The sequence below is a fragment of the Physeter macrocephalus genome, chromosome 8 (genome assembly GCF_002837175.3).
Source record: "Physeter macrocephalus isolate SW-GA chromosome 8, ASM283717v5, whole genome shotgun sequence".
Taxonomy (NCBI): domain Eukaryota; kingdom Metazoa; phylum Chordata; class Mammalia; order Artiodactyla; family Physeteridae; genus Physeter; species Physeter macrocephalus.
The window spans coordinates 30,298,744-30,322,981 of record NC_041221.1 but is presented as its reverse complement, the minus strand read 5'-3'; the positions used below and the strand labels follow the sequence as shown (position 1 = coordinate 30,322,981).

Below are 24,238 nucleotides of genomic sequence, written 5' to 3'. Positions count from 1 at the left end.
GTTATCCAACAGAATGGAAGCACTGTGAGAAACGTAGGCTCCTTTTCGGTGAGCTTTATGAAAACCAAAGGGAAGATAGAATCGGTTCTTTATTTTTTGAGGAATAAACAATTTTCTTCCATTCTAGTGTTCACTTGGCCGTTGGCCAGGAAGCATGCCTACAGCTCAGGAATCATCCCAAACCTAACTAATGGAAAAAGTCTGACTTGCTGGAGGCCGAAATTCAATACTGAGGCGGTGACATGGGGGGTGTGTGTGTTAGTGGTGGGGCAGGGTGGTGGGTAAAAGACGTTGGAAGCCTTAACCCCTGGCAGCTATAAATGGAATACTCACTCACTTGGGTGGCTAGAATTCATGCTTTTAAAAAGAGCTTTATTCTGCCATTTGGTCAGAATTAAGATATGATTGAATGTATTATGTCCAAGACTGGTCTAAAAACATACTCCTTTTCTTTTGATTTGAGCCAAGTTTAATTAAGAGCACTGCTTGACAAGCCCATTAAATAATTGAAACATTTTCCTTCAAAATCTTACCCTTAATGGAGGCATTATGTGCAAAATAATGCGTTTTCTAAAACCTGTATGGAGACCCAGACTACAGGAGGATTGCAGATTAGGGGCCGGCAGGTAAGAAAGTGAAATGATCCAGGCGGTGAGCTATAGGGAGCAGTGGGGACTGTGGTTAGCTGGAGCTCACAGACCTGAAAGAATTAAGGCTCCATCTTGCTAGGTCTTCTAGTTTTGTTCTTTTTTTTTGCCTTTTCTTTTTTTTTTTTTTTTTTTTTTTTTTTAATGATTTTGTTGTTGTTGTTGGGGTATAGTTGGTTTACAACGTTGTGTGAGTTTCTACTGTACAGCCAAGTAGAGTTCCCTGTGCTATACAGCAGGTTCTTGTTAGTTATCTATTTTATACGTAGTCGTGTATACGTGTCAATCCCAATCTACCAATTCATCCCACCCCCGCTTTCCCCCCTTGGTGTCCATACATTTGTTCTCTACATCTGGTCTCTATTTCTGCCTTGCAAACCAGTTCATCTGTACCATTTTCTATATCCCACATATATGCATTAATATATGATATTTGTTTTCCTCTTTCTGACTTACTTCACTCTGTATGACCGTCTCTGGGCCCATCCATGTCTCTACAAATGTAGGTCTTCTGGTTTTTTTTTTTTCATTTTATTTTTTTGGCTGTGTCGGGTCTTCACTGTTGCGCGCTGGCTTTCTCTAGTTGCGGCGAGCGGGGGCTACTCTTCATCGTGGTGCATGGGCTTCTCATTGCAGTGGCTTGTCTTGCTGCGGAGCAGGGGCTCTAGGCGTTAGGCTTCAGTAGTTGCAGGACGTGGGCTCAGTAGTTGCAGCATGGTGGCCCTAGAGCACGGGGGCTTCAGTAGTTGTGGTGCGCAGGCTCAGTAGTTGTGGTGCACCGGCTTAGTTGCTCCGTGGTATGTGGGATCTTCCCGGACCAGGGATCGAACCCCTGTCCCCTGCGTTGGCAGGTGGATACTTAACCACTGTGCCACCAGGGGGGTCCAGTCTTCTAGTTTTTAAAGAGAGACCAGATGTGTAGATTTCTGTGAATTGTCCCAATTTTTAAAATGTTGCCAAGTAATGCTGAACATTTTGGTTTTCACCGAGTGGGCCAAGCACAACTTGACTGGGGCTTGTGTCCTCTACATAGTGAGGCAGTGATGTTTCTTAACTTTGGAGCAAAAGAAAGGACTAGAATGGCCTCTGTCTCCTTTGGGTTAGTTTTAGTTTGCTTCCAAAAAATATTTACTGTGTTGTGAAACCGTTTTGCAAGGGTGGTATCTAGGTTGAATTTCTGCATTTTCGGAATGGATCCCCACGTGATTCAGTCTTTTTGGCCTATTCTTTGTTTTACTTGGCTAAGCCAGGGATAGAAGCTGAATAATCTTGTCTTTTGGGGTAAAACTTTATTTTTCAATTTTAAAAGTTTACTATTCTTTCTTTTTCTTTTTTCTTTTTTTTCTTTTTCTTTTCTTTTTTTTTTTTTTTTGCAGAGATGAGAGGTTTGGAGGGTTGGATGCCATACCAAGATTCTGCCCCATCCCTCTTCATCTTTGCATTCATTCACCAAGACTGCGCACCTCCCCACAGAACGTAGTCTAGAGGGAAGGCCATGGAAGTACACCGCCTGGGTTTGGATGCTGTCCTGCTTGCTGGGCCTGTGACGTTGGGCAGGAGCCTCGTGTTCCCATGTATAAATTGGTTCTGACCATCACCGTTTGGTGCCTCATGCTCCTATTTGTAAAATGGGTTTGATCATAACTCTACTGTCTTAGCTCAGGCTGCCATCACCACATACCACAGACTGGGTGGCTTAAACAACAGGCTTTTCTTTTCTTATGTTTCTGGAGGGTAGAAGTCTGAGATTAAGGTACCGGCAGGTTTGGTTTCTGGTGAGGGCTCTGTTCCTGCCTTGCAGAGGACTGCCTTCCGGTTGTACCCTCACATGGAGGAGGGGAGAGAGAAAAAGAGCATGTGGGCATGAGCGGGGTCTCATAGAAAGACACTAATCCTGTTGGCTTCACCCTTATGAGCTAATGTAACCCTCAAATAAAACCCCGAACCCATTAAACATTCATTCCCCATTCACCCCTCCCCCAGTCCCTGGAAACCACCAATTTGCTTTCTATCTCTATGGGTTTGCCTATTCTGGATATGTCATTTAAATGGTATTGTACAATATGTGACCTTTTGTGTCTGACTTTTTTCACTTAGCATGTTTTTGAGTTTCATTCACTTGGTGGCATGTATCAGTACTTCATTCCATTTTACATCTGAATAATATTCTAGTGTTGGCTCTGATTTTATATAAATAAGTGTGTATAAAACACATTGTATGAAAATGTATATTTATTGATATAGTTTATGTATATGTAATATGTATATGTCTGTACTTATTTATGTTGATTTCTATCTGGCAGGAGGCCTGCATTTAGAGAGAAGGGAATGGATGTACTTCTGTGGCCTTGGAGCAGAGTGTCAGGGTGGCTTTAACACAGGTCCCACTTTGTCCCTCTATTTTCAATTGGTTTAACTAATAAACTTATTTTAAATGGTTCATCCATACCCCACACACCCCTGCCCACATACGCCAGAGGTAAAAGAGTCTTTAGAAAACATAATGGTAGCTTCATTCACAGGAGCCTGAGGCTCATCCTTTGACCATCAGTTTGCTCACCTGTGTGATTTCACATGCATGATCACACAGTTGTATGTTGGTTTCGTCGTTCGCCTTAAGTATTGCCAGCTGATAGGAATTTATAGCTTTTCTGCTCATAACTGCTTAAGATAATATTCAGAGGTGATTTTTGCTTTAGTTTTAAGAGAGTCATCAATTTTTTACTCTTTAATAGTAGAGAGGTAAAGGTAAGATTTTATATTACATTTTATTTATTTTTATTTTTTTATTATTTTTTTAAAATTAATTTTATTTATTTATTTTTGGCTGTGTTGGGTCTTTGTTGCTGTGTGCGGGCTCTCTCTAGTTGCGGCGAGTGGGGGCTACTCTTTGTTGCGGTGCACGGGCTTCTCATTGCAGTGGCCTCTCCCGTTGCAGAGCACAGGTTCCAGGCGCACAGGCCTCAGTAGTTGCATCACTCGGGCTCAGTAGCTGTGGCACGCGGGCTCTAGAGCGCAGGCTCAGTAGTTGTGGCACACAGGCTTAGTTGCTCCACGGCATGTGGGATCTTCCCAGACCAGGCATGGAACCCGTGTCCCCTGAGTTGGCAGGCGGATTCTCAACCACTGTGCCACCAGGGAAGCCCTACATTTTAAAGTAATATTTAAAGCTTAGACAAATGAAGTCACACGGATGTTTGCTGCATCTTCTCAGCAGCTAAGATCTGGAAATGCCAAAGAATGGATTTTCCATATTTGTCCCACGGTAGACGCATTAAAAAGCAAAACCAGGGCTTCCCTGGTGGCGCAGTGGTTGAGAGTCTGCCTGCCGATGCAGGGGACACGGGTTCGTGCCCCGGTCCGGGAAGATCCCACATGCCGCGGAGCGGCTGGGCCCATGAGCCATGGCCACTGAGCCTGTGCGTCCGGCGCCTGTGCTCCGCAACGGGAGAGGCCACAACAGTGAGAGGCCTGCGTACCGCCAAAAAAAAAAAAAAAAGAGGCAAAGAGCAGGAGCAGAGGGAGTAAAGTTTAAGTGACTCTCAGAAATCACGATGGGCTCTTTTTTTCTTTTTAATTAATATATTTATTTCTGACTGCATTGGGTCTTCATTGCTGTGTGCGGGCTTTCTCTAGTTGCGGCGAGCGGGGGCTACTCTTTGTTGTGGTGCGCCGGCTTCTCATTGCGGTGGCTTCTCTCGTTGCGGAGCACGGGTTCTAGAGCGCAGGCTTCAGTAGTTGTGGCGCACGGGCTCAGTAGTTGTGGCTCACGGGCTCAGTAGTTGTGGCACACGGGCTCAGTAGTTGTGGCGCACGGGCTTAGTTGTTCTGCGGCGTGTGGGATCTTCCTGGACCAGGGATCGAGCCCGTGTCCCCTGCATCAGTAGGCGGATTCTTAGCCACTGCGCCACCAGGGAAGTACCTCATGGTGGGTTCTTGAATGTAGATAGTTTTCTCCACATTAGCCAAGGGGGGGTTGAGAGGAGAGGGGGTGAATCAGGAGACATGTCCGTGGAAGGACTGGCAGGATCTGCAGCTTTCTGGCACTTCTTGGTTTGGGAGATGGGATGGGTGAGGATGTCAGCTTTGCACCTGGTGATGGTAGAGACCTTCAAGCTGGGGGTGGAGGAGGAGAAAGCCTGGAGAGACGATTTGAGGTGGGTTGGGCCGTGCTGGATTTTGATGTCCAGTCCTTGGTGGTTCACGAGTTAAAACCGCTGTCAGGTGGGATGTCGGTGGGCATTAAACAGTTTTCTTCCCTTCTGACCAGTGACTTTCCGTGGGGGTATTTTGGCCCCAGAGGACGTTTGACAACGTTTGCAGACAGTTGACAACGTTTGCAGATCTTTGCTTGTTACAACTGGGGGCCGGGCTCATATAGCGAGTAGAGGCCAGTGATGCTGCGGAACTTCTGCAGCGCACAGGACAACCTCCCACCGCAAAGACTTACCCGCCTCTGTTGTCAGTGTTGCTGGCGTTGAGAAACCTGCCTTAGGCCCTTCCTCGAGTAAGGGATGCCCGTTCCTTTAGTCCTCAGAGCAACCTGCCAGTTCCTTGTTCCAGTCTGTAGTGGGGAGGGTTCGGGGGAGGTCCATTTGGGACCCTACCCCTCATTCCCACCAGGACGCCCTTTCAGAAGCCTGCCGGTGGCCCAGGGAGGGGACGGCAGCTGTTCTGCCAGGCAGTGGGTACCCTCAGGGCCTGTAATGGATATGGGCTGTGTGTGAGAGACACTTATCACTTCTGTGAAAAGTGCCAAGATGTCTCTGTTGCTTCTCACAGAGACTGCAGTTGAGGATGTGTCTGTCCTAATCTAAGGGGGCTTTCTACCCTTTTCTTTAAATTTGCCATGGAAGATACGGAACAGGAAATCGGACTTGACAATGGCTGGATTGTTCTCCCTCCTCAGATGTCACTTTGTTAACAAGTGACTCTTCACTTCCCCCAGCCCTTACCCCGGACCCGTGCATTGTCTGCGTGTGGGTCAGCGCGCAGGGTGATTTGCGTGCGAACGCTCCGGCCGGCCAGTTAATATCTTTGAAATCAGGAGTTAAATTTCTTAGTTCCACCCAGAGAAGGGAGTTTATTCTCTAAAGCAAACAACAAATGATCACTTGGTGTCACTGGGTCCCTGGGAGCCATAAAACGTATTTGAAAGTGGGTTGCGTCTAAGGTAATGCTGTCTTTTGCTGTGGGCGACCTCTGCAGAACTTTTGTGCTTGGTGGCCCTTGCCCATCAGTCGACCTGAAATAGGCCTATGGCCCTGGCAGGTGGGGGGTTTTTGATTGTGGGAGAGCGGCTGGCCTTAGTGCGGGAGACCATTTCCTTTGTCAGCCCTCTTCTCCCTGCCCGCCCTCTCTGTTGAGAGCCCTGGGGCTCTGGCTCCAAGGTCGGTAACAGTTTGGGAGAAGAGGGTTTCAAGGTCAGTAAGGGAGATGATGTCGTCAGAAGAGAACAGTGAGCTTTGCGGAATGAGACCAGACACGTGTTATGAGGCTGAATACACTAAATTCGTTCTTGGAAGCGTTTCCTTCGGAGGGTTTGGAAGCCAAGTGTGTGTTGGTTTTGCCGAAAGAGTCAAAACCGTCTCTCGAAAAGGAGCTTTAGGCTGCCCTCCACAGCAAGCGTGATTCATTGCCTCATGTTATATGTGTCAGATATGCAAGACTCATCTTGTTCACAGAGGCTCTGGGCCCCTCTCCAGCAGTTTGTGTTTTGAGTGATGGAGTGATGGTAAACTCAGCGTTCCCAGCTCGGCTTCTCTGTTGCAAATACTTCAGCTCCAGGAATACAGACCCCCCATTTAAACACACAATTCCCCTTTGTGTTTTTATCTGCCCTTCTTGTGTCATTTATCTCTGTCTGCATTTTATTATGGCTATTTTCTGTATTTACTAGTGTTGTTTCTGATTAGATTAAACTCTTGGAGAGCAGACTGTCTTTTATTCATTTTCAGGCTGTTGGGTCGTTCTCTGAGCCAGGTACTGGGTGGGCTGCTTTTACTAATATTCATTCCCTTATTTTACCCCCTAACTGTTTATCATTGGCATTTTGTAAAGTAGGAAACTGTGGCTCAGGAGAGCTAAGTGACAGGAGAGACAGAATTATGTGGGATGAGGATGATGGACTTGCTTGGGTGCAAATCCTTTTATGGGACATAAGTTACATGTTAATAAAGCTGTTTTTTCAAAAAAGAAAAAGCAAACCCGTTCCACCGCCTGTTAGCTCTAGGACCTTGGGCAGGTGTTTTTACTGGCTCTGTGCCTGGTTTCTCACATCTGTTAAATGAGGCATTATCCCTTGCTCGCTCATAGGGTCGTTAGAGTTAAACCAGTGGGCGCACGTGAAGTGCTTAGAACGGCGGCTGGCATGGGGTCAGGGTGTCCCGTTACTGTTTTTCTCCAAGGTTACGTGGTCAGTGGGGGGATTGGAGTCTGGTCTGCTGGATCCTGAAGCCCATGTCCTCGTCATTGAATTCTGTGACTTCCTGGCCCTGGCGTGGTGCCTTGTCAGCCAAGGGCTAGGTCAACATTTGCAGAGTGAATGAATGCATTTGGAATTTGGGTGGTGGTGGTGGTGGTGGTGGTGGTGGTTCTCCAGGTACAATGAATTTGCTGAAAGGGGAGAATCTACCTTGGGATTCATGAAAGAAGTAGACCACCAGGTCAGAGTTCTGGAAAATCCTTTTGCACACCTTCTCCTGGACTGAAAAAGCAAATGGCCTCTCAAATCAGTCATTTTAAATGTGGAGAATATGGCTTCATGATGGTCTGGCTCTAGAAGCTTCCAGGGAGCCAAGACGTTGGGGGGTGGGAATTCCGAGTGCCCTTCTGTGTCTAGAAAAGGAGTCTGGCCAGCCCCGTGGGGTAGCACAGTAGAGCCGGTGGTGAGCAGGCCAGGATGTGCTGTGTTTTTTTAGGGTATAGCTATCACTTTTATTATTGGTTTCTACAAATGTGAACCCCAGAATCTGTAATACAAGCTTTCTCACCTATTTAAAGGCTGTAGAGGTATGTTTAGGGCAACTAAGACACAGAAGGTCAAGGTCATCATTAATAGGGCAGGGCTGGTAAAAGACAAACATACTCTCCTCGCCCAGCGTCAAGATGGGTAGAGTTTGTGCTGAAGTCCACCATGTTCTTGGGTCACTGTCGGAAGTCTATATCCTCTGTCCTTCCGAGCACAGGTGGTGCCAGCCCTCCCATCTAGCAGGCAGGGCTGATATCATGAGTCATTTATTTATGTACTGATTTCTCCGTCACGGGACAGAGGTGCAGCGAGAAGGCCAGGGCCTCCCAGGGTGGGTGAGGTTGATACCCAGGCTAAAAGGAGGGTGCATTGCTGGCAGGGCAGCGGGCAGAGACTCAGTGCAAGCTGGGTGGGACCTGAGAAAAATCCAGGCAAGGCTGAAGGGGGAGGAAGTGGCCAGAGTGTGCATAGGCCATAGGCCGCAGGAGGGATTTTGTCTGCATGGAAGAGGCTTTAAGCAAGACAGGGAGGAGGGTTTGCAAGGATCACGCTGGTTCCAAGGCGGCTTGTAGATTGAAGAGGGCTAGGATTAGGTGTAGGGAACTAGGGCGGGGGTCGAGGTCGGGGTGGAGGTGGACTGGACTTGGGGAAGCAGTGAGAACAAATGGCTTGGCTGGGTTGGACCGATGGCTTGGATGGAGCGACCCCCTGGGGTTTGAAAAGCCAGTTTGCCTCTCAGAGCTGCTCACCTCCTTCTCTGCTGGGTATTTGGGGAAATCTGCCAGTTTTTCCTGCAGTCAGTCTTCAGGTCCCCGCACACTGGGCTCCAGGGTAGTTTTTGCTGTTACTCAAGTACATTCCACTTTCTAACCCCAATTAAAAACACAGCATACATACAAACATATGTATGTTTGTACATACATACATATGTATGCTTTGGACAACTCTTATTGCATCTGCAAGACTTTTTCCTCTTTCTGTTACCACATTCAACGTATCTGGTCATGGATGGGAGCAGGAGAGGGCAGTTTCAGGGTGAAAAGCACATACTTTCTGCTGCTTAATGTATAATTAATTGTCTAGTTTTATTTGTCTTAACTTTAAGCCACCAATAACTCAGATAATGAGCTGACATGTGCAATTACGAGTTCAAGAATTTAGAAAACATAGCTGCTAAAATGGCTGTGGGTTTTGTATTACAGTAAACAGATATGTTTTTCTTCCTCCCTTTGGTTAAAAAAAAAAATGTCACAGGGCAATTTGTGTACCAAGTTCCCCCAAGCTGTTTTAATCATCTTGTATACTGGGCATGTGGGATTCACATTCTTAGAGCACTTCTGACTTATCACATTCTTTTATTGTTATTTCAGAGGTTAGAGGCAAAGATTGTTCTTTTGTCTCCCCCAGGTGAACGTTGAACTAAGGTAGGTGAGGTTGGGGCAGGTGAGGATGGGTAACTCATACTTAACCTTTGCTGGTTGTCACTGGGACGTTGCATATATTCCCGAAAATGAGAAAAAGCAAATAAAAAGAAGACATTGCGTTCGTGCCTTTGTACACACACCACCCTCTTAGCTCACAAAGTTACATCTTGTAGAATCTAACAGAACTTCCTGGTCCAGTGCTGTAGCCACTAGCACACGGGGCTAGTGGGCACGTGGAAAATGTCTGTTCTGAACGGAGATGTGCACTGAGTGTAAAATACTCACCACACTTTGAGAATTAGTGCGGAAAAAAAGAAGATAAAATTCTCCATTTTTATATTGATTATACGTTGCAGTTAAAACATCTAATCTCCGTGGGGTTAAGTAACAGATGTTATAGAACAGATATTATTCAAATTAATCTCACCTGTTTCTTTTTTCCCCCCCCAAAAGGTTTGTGATTGCTAGAAAATTTAAAGCCCTATATGTGGCTTGCATCAGTTTTGTTGGGGAGCGCTGGGCTAAAGAGACCCTTACCCAGGAGGCAAGTAGGGTCCTTAGGGAACTGCCCTCCAGGGAGCAGGGAGGTCCTGGAAGTCTCTCCCTGGAGTCCTGGGAGCTGATTTCGGCCACTGTCCTCTCCAAGGAGGACAGTACAACTTCCTCTGTGACTTTGCTCAGCTGCTCCAGGCCTCCCCCGCCTGCCAGTGCTGCTTCTGGGAAGACTTCGGCTTATCTCCCAGTCTGTGATTGATGGACAGCAAGAGGGCACACATACTTGCAGGTTGGTGCTTTCTTAGAACAACCGGAGTTCAAGGAGTTCTTGAGATGAATGGGGTCTGTGGCGCTGTAGTGACACCTCTTCAAATGCCCGATGGCGTTTGGTGGGTCACCTGATCGGGTTGAATTCTCGGTTAGCCACCAGGCCCCTTTTGTCCTCACTAGTTTTCTATGATCCACTTGCATTTTAAACAAACCTCTTTGGTGGTGGATGGGGGTACTTTTGCTCTTTCCAGTCACATGAAGGCGTCTTTGAACCCTTTTGGCTCTGCCCTTCTAAACGATTGGATTTTGGAGCCCCAGTACGATGTCCCCTGGAGAGCCATCACCGTCGCCTGGATCAAGGCAGTGGAGATGAGCGGTGATTTCTCTAGATCTCCAGTGTCTGTTGACAGACTGCTGTGGCATTTGTAGGGGAGGCAAAGAAGTTTGAATTGTACGACGTAAGAGGTCTTCGAGTTTGCCTGGTGCTAGTAAGAGAGGGCAGTACCTAGGCATTCTGTGGAAGTCTCTGGAAGGAAGATACATTGCCGTTGGAGCAGCCGAGTTATGGTTAAACACGGATTTACGAGCGTTTGTCCAGGGATGCTGGTTTCACGCACCAGTATGGCACTTTCAGTCATCTTGGAGTAGGATGTTATGGTGTTTTATTGGCGGGCCAATACAAGGGTGGTGGTCCTGCAGAGTCCCTAATAATGCTAGTGAAGGACATTTGCTTACAAAGCGTACATTTTTAGGTAATGTTTAGCAAGCCAGTTTTGTTAGAGGTGCAGTTTTGTGAGAGCTTCTAAAAATGACTTTTATTTTTTTTGTTGTTTTGTTTTTGCGGTACGCGGGCCTCTCCCGCTGCGGAGCACAGGCTCCGGACGCGCAGGCTCAGCGGCCATGGCTCACGGGCCCAGCCGCTCCGCGGCATGTGGGATCCTCCCGGACCGGGGCACGAACCCGCGTCCCCTGCATCGGCAGGCGGACTCTCAACCACTGTGCCACCAGGGAAGCCCTAAAAAGACTTTTAAATAACATGTTTGGAAACGATGTTCGGCTAAATAATTTCAAGACAAACACTTGGCTTGCAGTGAGCGTAAATTATTGGGGTAAATAAGAGCGGCAGAGACATACATGGTAAATTACTCCTGAGCAGTGTGCCTTCTGCTTTGTGGGCAGGCTGTTCACCTTGTTCACTAACTTCCTTCCTTTTCTTTTTTTTCTTCCCTCCCTGCCTCTCTTCCTTCCTGGTTTTCCTTGGATCTAATGCTTTCCCCTCTTGGGGCAGCTGTTCAGATCAGTGGTTTAAGCTAGGTGTTGTACTCGTTTAAGCTGGAGTTTGCTTTGCGCAGGGGTCCAAAAAGGGCCTCAGGTGTTTCCTAGGAGTCAGAGGAGGCGTGAGGGTCTCTGAATTGGTGAACTTGCGGGTGGCGGGGAGGAAGGAGCCCTCGTTCGTTTGGGTCCCGCCCCCCCCCACCCCGAAGGCCTGGGCCCAGAGTCAGGGTGTGGTCCCACCCTTCCAGCTCTGCCCCATCTGGAGTTAGTCCCTGGGCGCCGTGCACGTTTTAGAGCTCCGTGGGCATTTGGTTCTGCTGTAAGGTCGGGGGACGAGAGCCTCCCTTCTGGACCCTTTCTATCCCGTGATAGCTTATTGAATATTTGCTCGGCCTGACGTCTGAGTCCTGAGCTTCCTCTCCCGTAGCTGCGTTCCTGCCGTGAAGTGGAGGAGGGCTTCGTCTTGCAGAAAGATGCGAGGCCAGGAGGAGGACGGCGGCAGGAGAGGCGGGGAGCTGGGCAGTGACCTGAAGCCGGCCTTAGGGGCAGAGTCCAGCTCAGTGGAGGCCTTCGCATTGGGCCAGCGCCGCTTTGGTGCGGGTGGGGCCTGGCATCCAGGGGCCCTGGAGGAGCCAGGAGGAACCTCCCTTAGCGTCAGGGCTCGGAGCTTCGAGTTACCTGCCCCAGTGGCCCTGGGCCGCTTTGTTTGCAGGCTCCAGACTTCACCCACCCGCCTGCCCCCGGGCTTGGCTTATTCTTGTCCACCCCAGTAGGGTCTTAACTGCAGCCCTGGCCCCTACTTCTGCCCACCTATCAGTTCTACTCGAGGAGATCTTGAGAATTTCCAAGCTTTGAGTGACTCAGAGTCTTATGGACTGAGGTGAAATTGAAAGTTGATACCTCAGAGACTTGGCTGCTCGGGGGGTTTTGTGTGTTTGTTTTCTAACAAATATAGTTGGAAGAAAGTCTACTGCATTGGAAAACAATGTAATTTGGCCCCCATTTTATTGGTAAGTGGGGAGGCTTCAGGGGTCTCTAGAACCTGGTCGGTTCGAGTTGGAGACTTCTCTTTCTCGGACTGGAGGAAGGTGAATGCCTTCGTTGTTCGGTGTGTGGAGCTGTTCGTGGTTTACAGACGGTGATTAAGCAGAGCAGGTAGGCCAGTTGACAGTGTATCTTCGTCCCTGGTCCTCAGCTAATTGGCAGAAAATTGGACCTTTCGCCTTGAGGCTCCCACTGGCCCGTGGCAGCGGGTCCTGTTCATCCTTCAGAGGCCCGCCCGTGAGGCCTGCTTCCTTCGCCAGCGCCCCACGCGCTGGTACTCTGTGTGTGTCCCCAGATGAGTCCCGTGGCGTCAGGTCTGGACCGCAGGTTTCTGGAAGTCAGGTCTGTCTGTTACGAGTCTTTGTCCTGTGTCTCTGGCCCAGCACCTTCGTTCAGTCAATCGGTGACCGTGTCTCTCCGTGGAGAATTCCTGATTATCCCCTCACCGTCGTTCTCCGAGTTTTAGCCTGTTTGATCTCTACAGTTCCCTGGAGGGAGGGAGGGTTTATTCCTGCTCTTCTGAAGATGAGGAAACCGAGGGCTGTGGAGGTTAATTTGTCCCAGGCCACGTGGCTAAGAGGCAGTAAAGCCAGGACTCCCATTCAGGCAGCTTGACTCCTGGATTTGAACCATCGTTGGAAACCACCACACTCCAGGGTAACCTAAGACAGTCCCTGATGGAGAGACATTCTGCGGAATACCTGACCTGTATTCCTCAAAACTGCCAAGGCCTTTACACACTGTCACAGAGCCGAGAAGCCCTGAGGGGGCATGAGGACTAGGTAGAATGTGCTGGATGGGATCCTGGGACAGGAAGAGGACGTTAGGGAAACGCTGGTGTGAAATCCACGTGAAGTGTTGGGCTGCCTTCATAGTAATGCGCCTGTGTTGGCTCCTTAGCTGTGATGAATGTAAGACGCTAACAGTTGGGGGAACCCAAGTGAAGATCTGTGTTAGCTTTGCAACTTCTCTGGAAAATCGGAAACCCTTCAAAAAATAAAAGGTTGACTTAACAACGGCAAAACCACCACAAACCCCACTGCCTTCTTCTGCCTCCTCTCTGGCCTGTCGCGTGCCAGGTGCCTGTGTGTCCTCCTCCATGTCTTGTACCTGCCCTCCAACGGAGAGGCCTGTGTCCTTGGAGAAGGATCTCAGATTTCAGCCCAAGTGAGTGATGGAGACATAGCCCGGCATTGCCACTGGGCTGTTGGATACGCTGCCTTTTTAGGACAGTGTCATTCTCTACCTAGATCTCTCTGGAACCCAAGAAGAGATGGAATGGGTTTTGGCACAGGAGAGAAATAATTTTATTTAGATAAAATCATGGTAGACATCAAATGGAACAAACACAGGCACTTCGGTCAGTTAAACTGTTTCCACCACCCTCAGCACCCCCATCACCTTCCTGATGGGTGTAGCCTGTCTTTGTAAGTTATTTTTAAGTGCTTCGTAGCTGGAGAGCAGCTGAAGTTGTAGTTTTGGTGGTTGGGAGGAGAGGTCAGTTCCCGTGGTTATTTAAACTAGGCCTGTGTGTTTTTAGGTTCTGTAGCTTGGCATTCAGAGGAAAGCGAAATGAAAGCCGTACGATGGCTGAAAGCCCTGTTGGGTGTGACCTGGGAGGTGCTGGCAGCAAGACCCCAAATATAGATACTGCCACGCTGTGTCAAGGGCCCTGTGGCTTTGGAGCACTTTGGTACGCTGTCTCGTGTGATCTTCTTGTGCTCGTACAACAGACAAGTCAGATGACTCCTCAGTTTGCATGGAGAAGTCTCAAGTAATTAACAGCTGTCCTGAGCTACAGGTAGTAGTAGAGCTGGATTTGAGTCCACACCTTCTGGGGAGGCATCCCGTGCGGTTTCTGTGGCCTCTTACTGACATCTTGAGTGACCCTGCATCTCTCTGTGAGCAGCACGGTTCCTGCAGATGCCACCGTGTGTTCCCTGAGCAGTGAGCGGGCCCTGAGATAGGATTTGGGATTGAGAGTGAATGAATACTTATCCCTCATCCGGTGTGTCTGGCCCTGTTCTAGGTGCTGGGAATTCACTGGCTAGTGAAACAAACCCACCACTGCCTCCTATAATACAGGTGATAAAATCCTAGTATAACATACATCACATCGTCAAAGCCCTGAAATAACTCTAGGGAAAGCATATAAAACTTATGGTCGCTGACGTGGGTGAGTGAATTGCATCCTAGATGTCTTCTGAAAGTCATGACATTTGTCTGCTGCAAAAATAATAGCTGTAAATTTACTTGCTTGTAAATGATGGAGACTCAGTAAAAACCAGTGTAAACTAGAAAGAGGAATTTCTTGGACCTGTGTAATGAGGGAGGTCAGGGAAGAAGATGGCCTTTGGCATAACTGGATCCAGGGAGTGAAGTCAGGTGTGAGCCTGTTTTTCTTGTAGCTGTTTGTCTCTCTCTCCCCCTCTCCTCTTTTTCACTTGTGAGATAATTCACATATAGAAGTGAGCCTTTTAAAATATCCAATTCAGTGGTTTTTAGTCTATTCACTAAGTATACTACTGGTATAATAGTCTCATATACGAACGCTAATATATACTAATAGTTGTGCAACCATCACCACTGTCTAACTCCAGAACATTTTCATCACTCCATAAAGGGAACCCCACACCTATTAGCAGTCACTCACTGCCTATACCTGCCCTATGCTGCCAGCAATCTGCTTTCTGTCTCTTTGGCTTTACCTTCTGGACATTTCATATACATGGACTCCTACAATATGTGGTCCTTGGTGACTGGCTGCTTTCACTTTGTGTAATGTTTTCAAGGCTCATCCATATTGTAACATGTATCAGTTCTTCATCCTTTTTTATTGCTGAACAATACTCCGTTCTCTGAATATACCACATTTAAAAAAAAAGTCTGTTCTTCAGTTTGTTTGTTTTCCTGTTTGAGCTCTTGTGAATTATGCTGCTGGGAACATTTATGTGCAGGTTTTCGTGTGGCCGTATGTTTTCATTTCTCATGTATGTAGCTGGGAGTGGAATTCCTGGGTCGTAGAGTAACTATGTTTAACTTTTTGAGGACCTGCCGGACTGTTTCCCAGGGCAGCTGCACTATTTTACATTCTCACCAGCAGGGTATGAGGGTTCTAGGTTTTTCATGTTCTCACCAACATGTTACCTGTCACTTTGGGGCTGGATGATTTCTTGCGCAACTCTCAATTCAGGAAGTAGGATTTTATGGAAAAGATTAAATGTTTTTGAATTCAGTAAAATTCTGCAAAGGAGTTAAGGTGCGTGTACGCGGCTGAAATGAGAAATAGCTGTTTCAAGTTTATTTACTTCCTACTGTGTTCTTGGGTCATTCGTTTTTATGAAGTAACGACAAACTCCTGAGTAAGTTTGTGTATTTTTTCTAAAAACAGATGGTAGCCAGCATACAGCCAGGATTTCATTAAGATTATCTTACCAGTTTTTGTTTGTGTGTGTGTGTGTGTGTGTGTGTGTGTGTGTGTGTGTGTTTGAAAGAAAAGTATTCTTGTCAAGAATAGGAAAGGACAGAACTCTTGGAAATAAGAGGTAGAGGACGTCTGGTATTACGTTCCACGAGGAGTGAAAACATCTTGTGATGTTCTTTTATTGTCCCTTCTGTTCTATATCTCCTACCGTTTGCACTAAAAGGAAGAATGGAACGCAGTTCTGAAGCCAGTTATTTTTGTTTTGTGTCCCTTAGAGAGGATTTCCAGTCTTTTTTGAGAGCTCTCAGAACAGTTGTATTCATTTTATGAAGTCTGCAAGGCCTACTCCCAATCACCTACTTCTCTTCCTTGTCTTACTGTTCTGTTCCTCCTGTTACCTAATTCCTTTCCTCAGGAGAAAGACTACATAGGAAGAGAGTATTAGAACAGGCATAGTTTTACCTCTAACGTATACATGTTTTAGAGCAGGAACGGTTTTATATACTGGTGAATCTTTCAGAGTGCCTGGTACATAGTAGGGGGCTCAAAAGATGCTTGCGGAAAGGTGGCCGGGTGGGTGGATGGAGGGATTTATGGGTGAAGTGACTTAGATTGATTGGATTTTAGGTGTGTTGGCTGATTCTTTGGCTCCATTTTCTGTTTTCTTTTAAACACATATGTGTTGGCTGTGTGATGATTGGTTAACTAAGAAATGGAATAATTTGTTTTTTGTTCCTTGGATTGTCACATTCCTACACTGTCTGAGATTGTCTCAGCAGCTTGGAGACGTCTCGTTTCTTTCAGTGTCATATTGTTTCTGGGATTATTTCTAGTCACTAGTTTGAAAGAATAACTGAAAAGCTGTTTGGAGTAGTTGTGAGGAAGGTAGAGAAAATGATAATATAAAGCCGGGATGGAATCAGTTGGCAAGTTGGAACCCCATAATCAGGGGAATAAACTTTCTTTTAAAATTTATTTATTTAGGGCTTCCCTGGTGGCGCAGTGATTGAGAGTCCGCCTGCCGATGCAGGGGAACCGGGTTCGCACCCCGGTCCGGGAAGATCCCACGTGCCGCGGGGCGGCTGGGCCCGTGAGCCATGGCCGCTGAGCTTGCGCGTCCGGAGCCTGTGCTCCGCAACGGGAGAGGCCGCAACAGTGAGAGGCCCGCGTACCACAAGAAAAAAAAAAATTATTTATTTATTTATTTATTTTTATTTTTGGCTGCGTTGGGTCTTTGTCACTGTGCACGGGCTTTCTCTAGTTGTGGCGAGCCGGGGTTACTCTTCGTTGCGGCGCGCGGGCTTCTCATTGCGGTGGCTTCTCTTGTTGCGGAGCACGGGCTCTAGGCGCGCCGGCTCAGTAGTTGTGGCTGGCGGGCTCAGCAGTTGTGGCTCGCAGGCTCTAGAGCGCAGGCTCAGTAGTTGCGGTGCACGGGCTTAGTTGCTCCGCGGCATGTGGGATCTTCCCGGACCAGGGCTCGAACCCGTGTCCCCCGCACTGGCAGGCGGATTCTTCACCACTGTGCCTCCAGGGAAGTCCGAATAAACTCTTTAAAGAATTACAAGTTCATAAATAAGGTGTCTTGCCCGTTAGCATAATTTGTTTTTCTTTTGATTGGGAGCGGGGGATGCCAATGTGTCTTTGTATCTTCACCTGGGCAACAATGAGCAAAGATTCGTTTATTGTTGGCAAAATCTTTTACTGTTTCCTTTCTCCGTTTTTCTGCGTTTCCACCTCTACTGCTCCTGTACTCTTCATGTTATTTTCTGCATGGAGGCTGCAGCTCATAGTGGTGACAGAGTTTGATCTTACGGGCGGACCACGGGAAAGAATACGGATGCCACGCGATCCTTCTGACGGGGGACTGTCCAGGGGCACGGGACAGCTTGTGAACTTTATAGTACTGAATGTAGGCCGTCTCGGTTTACCACCATACTGTTTTTTATATGTTGATGGTTAGGTGTTTGGGACATGACACATCTTCCTGTGGGAATAGTGCTATAAGTGATCTTTAGGCCCATAGGCAGGCCCAAGAAATGACGATGATGATGATGATGACGGAGCTGACAGCTACAAGCGCATTTCAGCTACAGATAGCTGGAATATATTCCTTATGTATATATAAAAAAAGCGGTGCCTTTAAAGACTTCTGTAGGCCAGTCTGGGGAGTTAAGGCAACACTTCTCACACAGTCTTTGGGAGTGTTTGTGTGGGAGGGGTTATGTCTGTGAGTTCTGAAGATTAGTGTCAGCAATACGTTTTCGCCTGGAATTTCAAAGTGGCATCAGCCCTGATGGGTGTAGAGCAGTTGTTCTTGGCGTTGCCTATTATAGAAAACAAGCACCATCGCTGTTCCGTAACCACAGTGAAATGGTACGACCCGGGGATCCTTACGCCGCATGTTTCTGACATTCCGGGCTGTGTGCTCACAGCCTCCTGTCGTTACTTTTCCCTCCTCTCGTTACTTTTCCCTCCTCAGCCGTTGGTGCTGGGCCCGCACCACCTGAGTTCTGCATCACAAGCACCATCGCTGTTCCGTAACCACAGTGAAATGGTACGACCCGGGGATCCTTACGCCGCATGTTTCTGACATTCCGGGCTGTGTGCTCACAGCCTCCTGTCGTTACTTTTCCCTCCTCAGCCGTTGGTGCTGGGCCCGCACCACCTGAGTTCTGCATCCTTTGAGCACTGAGCCTGAAACCGCCCAAGTGCCGTTGGGAGCGGAGCAGTCCCGGGCTCTTTGGAATCTGAGACGGTTGTGCAGAGAGGAGTGCCAGCCTCAGGTCTGAAACCTCACAGTCACGAGGAGGAAGTGAGCCAGGGGATCCCTGAGCCTCGGCGGCCCCATGCTGTGCCTGCTGCTGGAGAGGAACGCACAGACCAGCCGCTGCCGTTGGGATGCCGGCGACGGTGGCTGCCCGGCTCGTGCTCACGCTGTGTTTTTCATACCCACTTTGTACGCGTGGTGATGCTTCACTTCGTTCTCACCGTTCTGACAAGTTGTGCACTGAGGTTTGCAAGGGCTCGGGGTTGAAATCTCCCCTGAGGTGAAAGAGCACGGGTTTTGGAGAGGTTTCGTCTCTGCAGTTCCAGTTGTCTGCGTAAAAACAGTGTTAGTTCTAAACATGAAAAGCACATTAAAAAAAAACCCCAAACAGCACAGTGGACAGAGAGGAGAAAAAGGAGAGAGTCCCCTAGTAGCGCCCGCCGCCCAGCGTCTGCCTCGGAGACCTCGTTCCTTGTGCTTTTGCCAGATGTTTTGAATCACATTGTACAGCCCCCTCCCTTCCTTGTGTGAGCACCCAGCCAAGGTCCCCGCCCCAGGTAGACCGTGTCTGGGCTGATCCTACTTTGGGAGGTTGTGGAAATTCCTAGAATTGAGACAGTGGAGTCTGCTTTCAGTTAATGGGTTTGAAAACTCCTTTAATTTGGCTGTGGCTCTAGAACTTTCCGTCACTCTAGACCAGTGGTTCCCAACTGGGACAGTCATCTCCCCACAGCAAAAAAACTACCTCACCCAAAATGTCAGTAGTGATGTGGTGGAGGAACCTGTGTTAGAACTCTGTATGTTATAAATGCCCTGTGTCCTTTGAGGTGGATTTGAGTAATAAGGATGGGAAAAAAAATAGCATCTGTTCAGTTGATGAAAAGGTGTTCCTACTTTCAACAACAAGAAAAATGACTATAAGAGAGGAGAGATCTCACTTACATGGGGACATCCCCCCCACCAAAACCCCCCCCCGAACTCATAGATAGAACAGATTAGCGGTTCCCAGACGTAGGGGGTGGGGGAATTGGGTGAAGGGGGTCAAATGGTACAAACAGATATAAAATAAATCCTGGGGACCTAATGGACAGCATGGTGACTAGGGTTAATAATACCGTACGGTATATTTGCTACCCTCTTAGCAAAGAGAGTAGATCTTAAAAGTTCTCATAAGAAAAAAAGAGTTAACTGTGTGCAGTGATGGATGTTAACTAGATTTACTGTGTGGATCACTTCTCAGTATATACAGATATCAAATCATTACGTTGTACACCTGGAACTAATATGTTACGTGTCAGTTATACCTCAGGTTTTTTTTTTTTTTTTTTTTTTTGCGGTACACAGGCTCCGGACGCGCAGGCTCAGCGGCCATGGCTCACGGGCCCAGCCGCTCCGCGGCATGTGGGATCCTCCCGGACCGGGGCACGAACCCGTGTCCCCTGCATCGGCAGGCGGACTCTCAACCACTGCGCCACCAGGGAAGCCCACCTCAGTTTTTAAAATACTGTTTAAATCCTTGTACTAACACATTTTACCCACATCTCGTTTCTGGAATTCAGCATCTTCAAGAGCAGGGACCCCCATGTCCCAGCCTGTTACATTAGACATCTTCTAAGCCAGGTTACTTCTTTACTAAGTCACTGCCAGCCAAAGAGGAGAACTTTCTTTTGGCTGATTAACTTACTGCAGATTTAAATAACCATATTAATCTTTCCATTACAAATCTATTCGACCTCTTTGTCTTAAAAAAAAAAAAAAAAAAAAAAGAGCAGATCACATTTCAGGAACAGATTGTGACTTTATCGTGTAGATTGTTAGACTCCTGAACCACGGTACTCAATGTGGGCCAAGCAAGCAGTTATGGGAGAAAAATAAGTGCGGTGCCCTGTTCTGGGTCTAAGACTGAGCTGTGTGTTCAGCTAAAGAATGTTCTCTTTTCTGTGACTCTGTCATTAGAACATGCCACCCAGCATGGTATTTAAAGTCCATCATCATTATCTCTTTTTAGGGTTGTTTTCCTACCTTATTTTTAAACTCATTTTTTTCAAAGTTCAGGGAGGAGAATCATTCTTAAAATCAGAAGAGAAATGTAAGAGTTTAAAAGAAAAAAACTGTTTTTTTAAAATGGGGCAACAGTAGGTTGAAATCTATGATAGAGGTTTTATCTTCTTAAATGAGGATCAGTAAACTTTCTGTGTAAAGGGTCAGAAGGTAAATATTTTAGGCTTTGCAGAGCTACATCGTGTTTCCATGGTAGCAGGGAGGAGATAGGTACAACTCCTTGCCCAAGGAGGTACTGCAGTCACACACGGTTGGCCGGGGATTTATGATAATCTTCCAGGGAGGGGGGCCAGTAATTGAGACAGGGATGCCCTCTACCGCAGCCTCACCTGGAGATGAGCTCGGACATGTCTCCTTGTAGTCTCCGAGGCCCCCTTGTCTACCTAATGAAGAGCGGAGAACTTAATGAACCCAACACCAATCTTCAGAGTTTTAACACAGCTCTTCCATGCAGTCATTATGGCTGTGTGTGAGTGTGTTTCTTGATACTGCAGTTGCTCAATTATAGAGACATGATTGGGTTTTTCCCATTATGGAGCGGTTAAGAATGTTCATGTACCATTGAGAAGTACATAGGCTGGGAGACAGTTTTTTTAAATGATTTGCAAAGACCAAGGTATAATTGCATACAATAAAATTCACCCATTGTAAATTCACGGTTGAGTGGATTTTAGTGTATGTATACAGTTGTGCAGCCATCAGCAGAGTCCAGTTTTAGGGTAGTTCCATCAACCGCCCAGAGTTCCTTTTTCCACGTGCAGGCAGCGTGCCCACCCCGACACCTAGCTCTGGGCATCTATTCATCTAGTTTCTGCATCGATGGATTTGCCTCTTCTCTACTTTTTTGTGTGTAGCGTCTTTCACTTAGCATAATGTTTTTGAGATTCATCCTTGTTGGTGATTCTGTGGTTTGTTTCTTATTGCTAAGACTTGTGTAGATTTATCGCATTTTGTTTCTGAACCAGTTGATGGACATCTGAGTGTGCAGACAAAAAATGTTGCCTGCCATTCCCGTAAAAAAATAAATGTGCCCACCATCAGCCACTGCAGTCACCCCCAGCGGTGCCCCCTGAGGGGAATTCAGGATGGAGAAAAATAGGATCCTGACCCTAGATAGTTAAGATGCATATCTAAGGAATAATTTCAATGAGCCCAGACTCTTGCATCTTCCCACACATACAAAAACACTAAAATTATTAACTTGAGATGCTGGGTTTTGTGCTTAGCAGTAATCTTTTGATGTTTGACCACATTTTTTTTTTTTTTTTTTTCCAGCACAAACTCCTATATATCCTGGCTCCTCCCTTACCTGTTTGCAACTGTTAACTCGGAACTGTCTGAGAGGCTGGCTCCCAGGCTGTAGTCCTCCTTAAGTCCCCCAAATAAAACGTAACTCGCAACTTTTAGGTTGTGTATTTTTCTTCTGTCAACAAGTGATTTCTAGTATATGGCTATTATGAATAGTGCCGCTACGAATGTTTGCTTACAGGGCTTTTTAAAAACTTGTGTGTGTGTGTGTGTGTGTGTGTGTGTGTGTGTGTGTGTGTGTGTGTGTGTGTAGGTAGATATCTGGGAGTTGAATTCTTGGGACATAATGGTGAGATTATGTTTTGATTTTTAAGAAACCGCCAAACTGTTTTCCAAGGTGGATATAACATTTTATATCACTGCCAGTTTCTCCACATTGTCACCAGCACTTGGTATGGTCAGTCTTTTTTTTATTATAGCCAGGAAATCATTTGTTGGCAATGGAAAAATGGAAACCCTATGAACCTCATGTTTGAAGCGTTGGTATTACTCGCCTCCTTATAGGATTGCTCTGAAGATCAAAGAGATGGGAATTTCTTTGCAAATGCTTTGTCTTGTAAAACTATTACTGCTGATTATGTGCAGAAAAAGTTTTTAGAAGTTGAATTTAACACATATCTGTCTCAGATTAAGATGAAAACGTCCCAAGTTTTAATAAAACATCTATTTTATGATCAAACTTGTTCCACCTACTTTTAAAGGCATATCTTTGCTCCAATTGTGAGTTTTCTCCATCAACTAGGAGCTTTCTCCATATGCCTGCATTGTACATTAAATTATCAGTCTTATTTAACAGTGACAGAATATAATGGTTTGCATATGGTGGGCACATTTTTCTTCCCCACTCAAACTTGGATGGTCTGGTAAATGTCTTTCTGTGATTTCGTTTTCAAATGCTTGTGGGTGGCCTCTTTCCTGGACCTGGGCATATGTGTTCTGTTCGAATAGAATGGAAGCAGAAAGTTTGGGGGCTGAGAGAAACCACCCAGAACAATCTATGTAAAAATATCCATTTCACCAGTTTTACTTTGCAATTCTGATTCTATGAAAATTGCCTGTTTAAACTTTTTCAAAGAACAAAGGGAGTGTTTTGAATGCATTTCCCTTCCTCTCTGGGGAAGATACCGCTGTAGGTTTAGGAAAACGGGCCAGTGGGGCTCTAGATTTGAAATCTGGGCTGGATTTTGTAAAACTTGTTTATTAGCAGCTCTTCACACCTGTTGGGAAAGACCTTTGGACTAAGGAGGTTGAGCTGTGTGTTTGATCATGTAGGAAGGACTGTGTCAACAAGGGCTTGGTCATACTTTCAAATGAGAAGGTGAAAAGAACCACAAGAAAACTCAAGTGAAAGAAACTGCATGCAGTGTACCCCCTGGGAGTTGGGAGGTTTATATTAATTCTGGTAACAATTTATATTAATTCAGTAATGTTTCATAACATAATCTTTATTCATACCAAATAGACAGTTTTGATACTTGGTAAACAGGGACATGAAATCCTTTTTGATCAAAGCAAAGCATATGATGGTCATAGCAAACAAAGCTTTGGACTCAGGATTCTGGGATGGAGGTCCACTGTGAATTATTTTATGATTTGACCTAATGAGTAAAAGTTTTTACCTTATGAGTTTGAAAATTTCCATTTGAGTGAGTGTGTGTGTGTGTGTATGTGTATGTGTGTACATGGAGGTATTTGAAAGCTTTCAATGTTGCAGTCTCTGACATATGAATTTTAAAAAAGGATGAAAAAGTAGTTCAGGCACTTGGAAGTCTCTTTCTAGAACATTACAAATACTGCAGTTTTGGTGTGGAATGATATTTGAAAGAGCAGTCTTAGAGATGCCTGTAGTAAACGTCCTTTTTGGAAAGGAGCTGTTTGCTAATAAAGAAATTGGGACTGACAAACAGTTGTGTCCTTCTTTCTGGATGTTACCTGTGTCTCAGCCCAAAGTGGGAATCGGAGGTCTGTGATTGACCTGTGCAGGCATGGCAACTCGGCCGTGTTGGTGTTACGTGTGTTCTTTAAATAAGACAGTTCAGGCTTTATAGAGAAACACTTCATACTCATTTTTGATGCTGTTTTCCATCTTTATCATGGAGGATTTCGACCCCTCTACGGAGGGAGGGTTGAAGAAGTCTGGAGTTAACAACTTAAAATTCCCACAATAAAGAGAAAGGCGGGGGGCGGGGGGGCTTCCCTGGTGGCGCAGTGGTTGAGAATCCGCCTGCCGATGCAGGGGACACGGGTTCGTGCCCCGGTCCGGGAAGATCCCACGTGCCGCGGAACGGCTGGGCCCGTGAGCCATGGCCGCTGAGCCTGCGCGTCCGGAGCCTGTGCTCCGCAACGGGAGAGGCCACAACAGTGAGAGGCCCGCGTACCGCAAAAAAAAAAAAAAAAAAAAAGAGAGAAAGGGGATACCCACGTGGAGGTCCTTGTATAGAGTTGTAGCAGGGATGCTGGGAGAGTCACAGAACTCGTAAGGGAAACAGGAGCCGGTACCGTTTTAACCTTGGGCTCCACCACCTTGATCTTGGCGGAAACGCTTGTGGAACC

The 24,238-nt window shown here is 46.7% G+C and overlaps 1 protein-coding gene across 6 annotated transcripts in view; it reads left to right on the top strand.

Annotated features, from left to right (window-relative positions):
• The window catches only part of MYO10 (myosin X), a 220,529-nt gene that overhangs the window by 20,069 nt on the left and 176,222 nt on the right, over positions 1-24,238 (top strand). For 5 of the 6 annotated variants that reach the window (XM_055086516.1, XM_055086515.1, XM_028492828.2 and 2 more), the window contains exons 2-3: positions 8,988-9,041; positions 9,723-9,825. The exons of the other annotated variant lie outside the window; for it this stretch is intronic. The gene's annotated coding sequence lies outside the window, so the exon portion shown is untranslated. The remainder of the gene's footprint in view (positions 1-8,987; positions 9,042-9,722; positions 9,826-24,238) is intronic. 6 annotated transcript variants of the gene reach the window in all.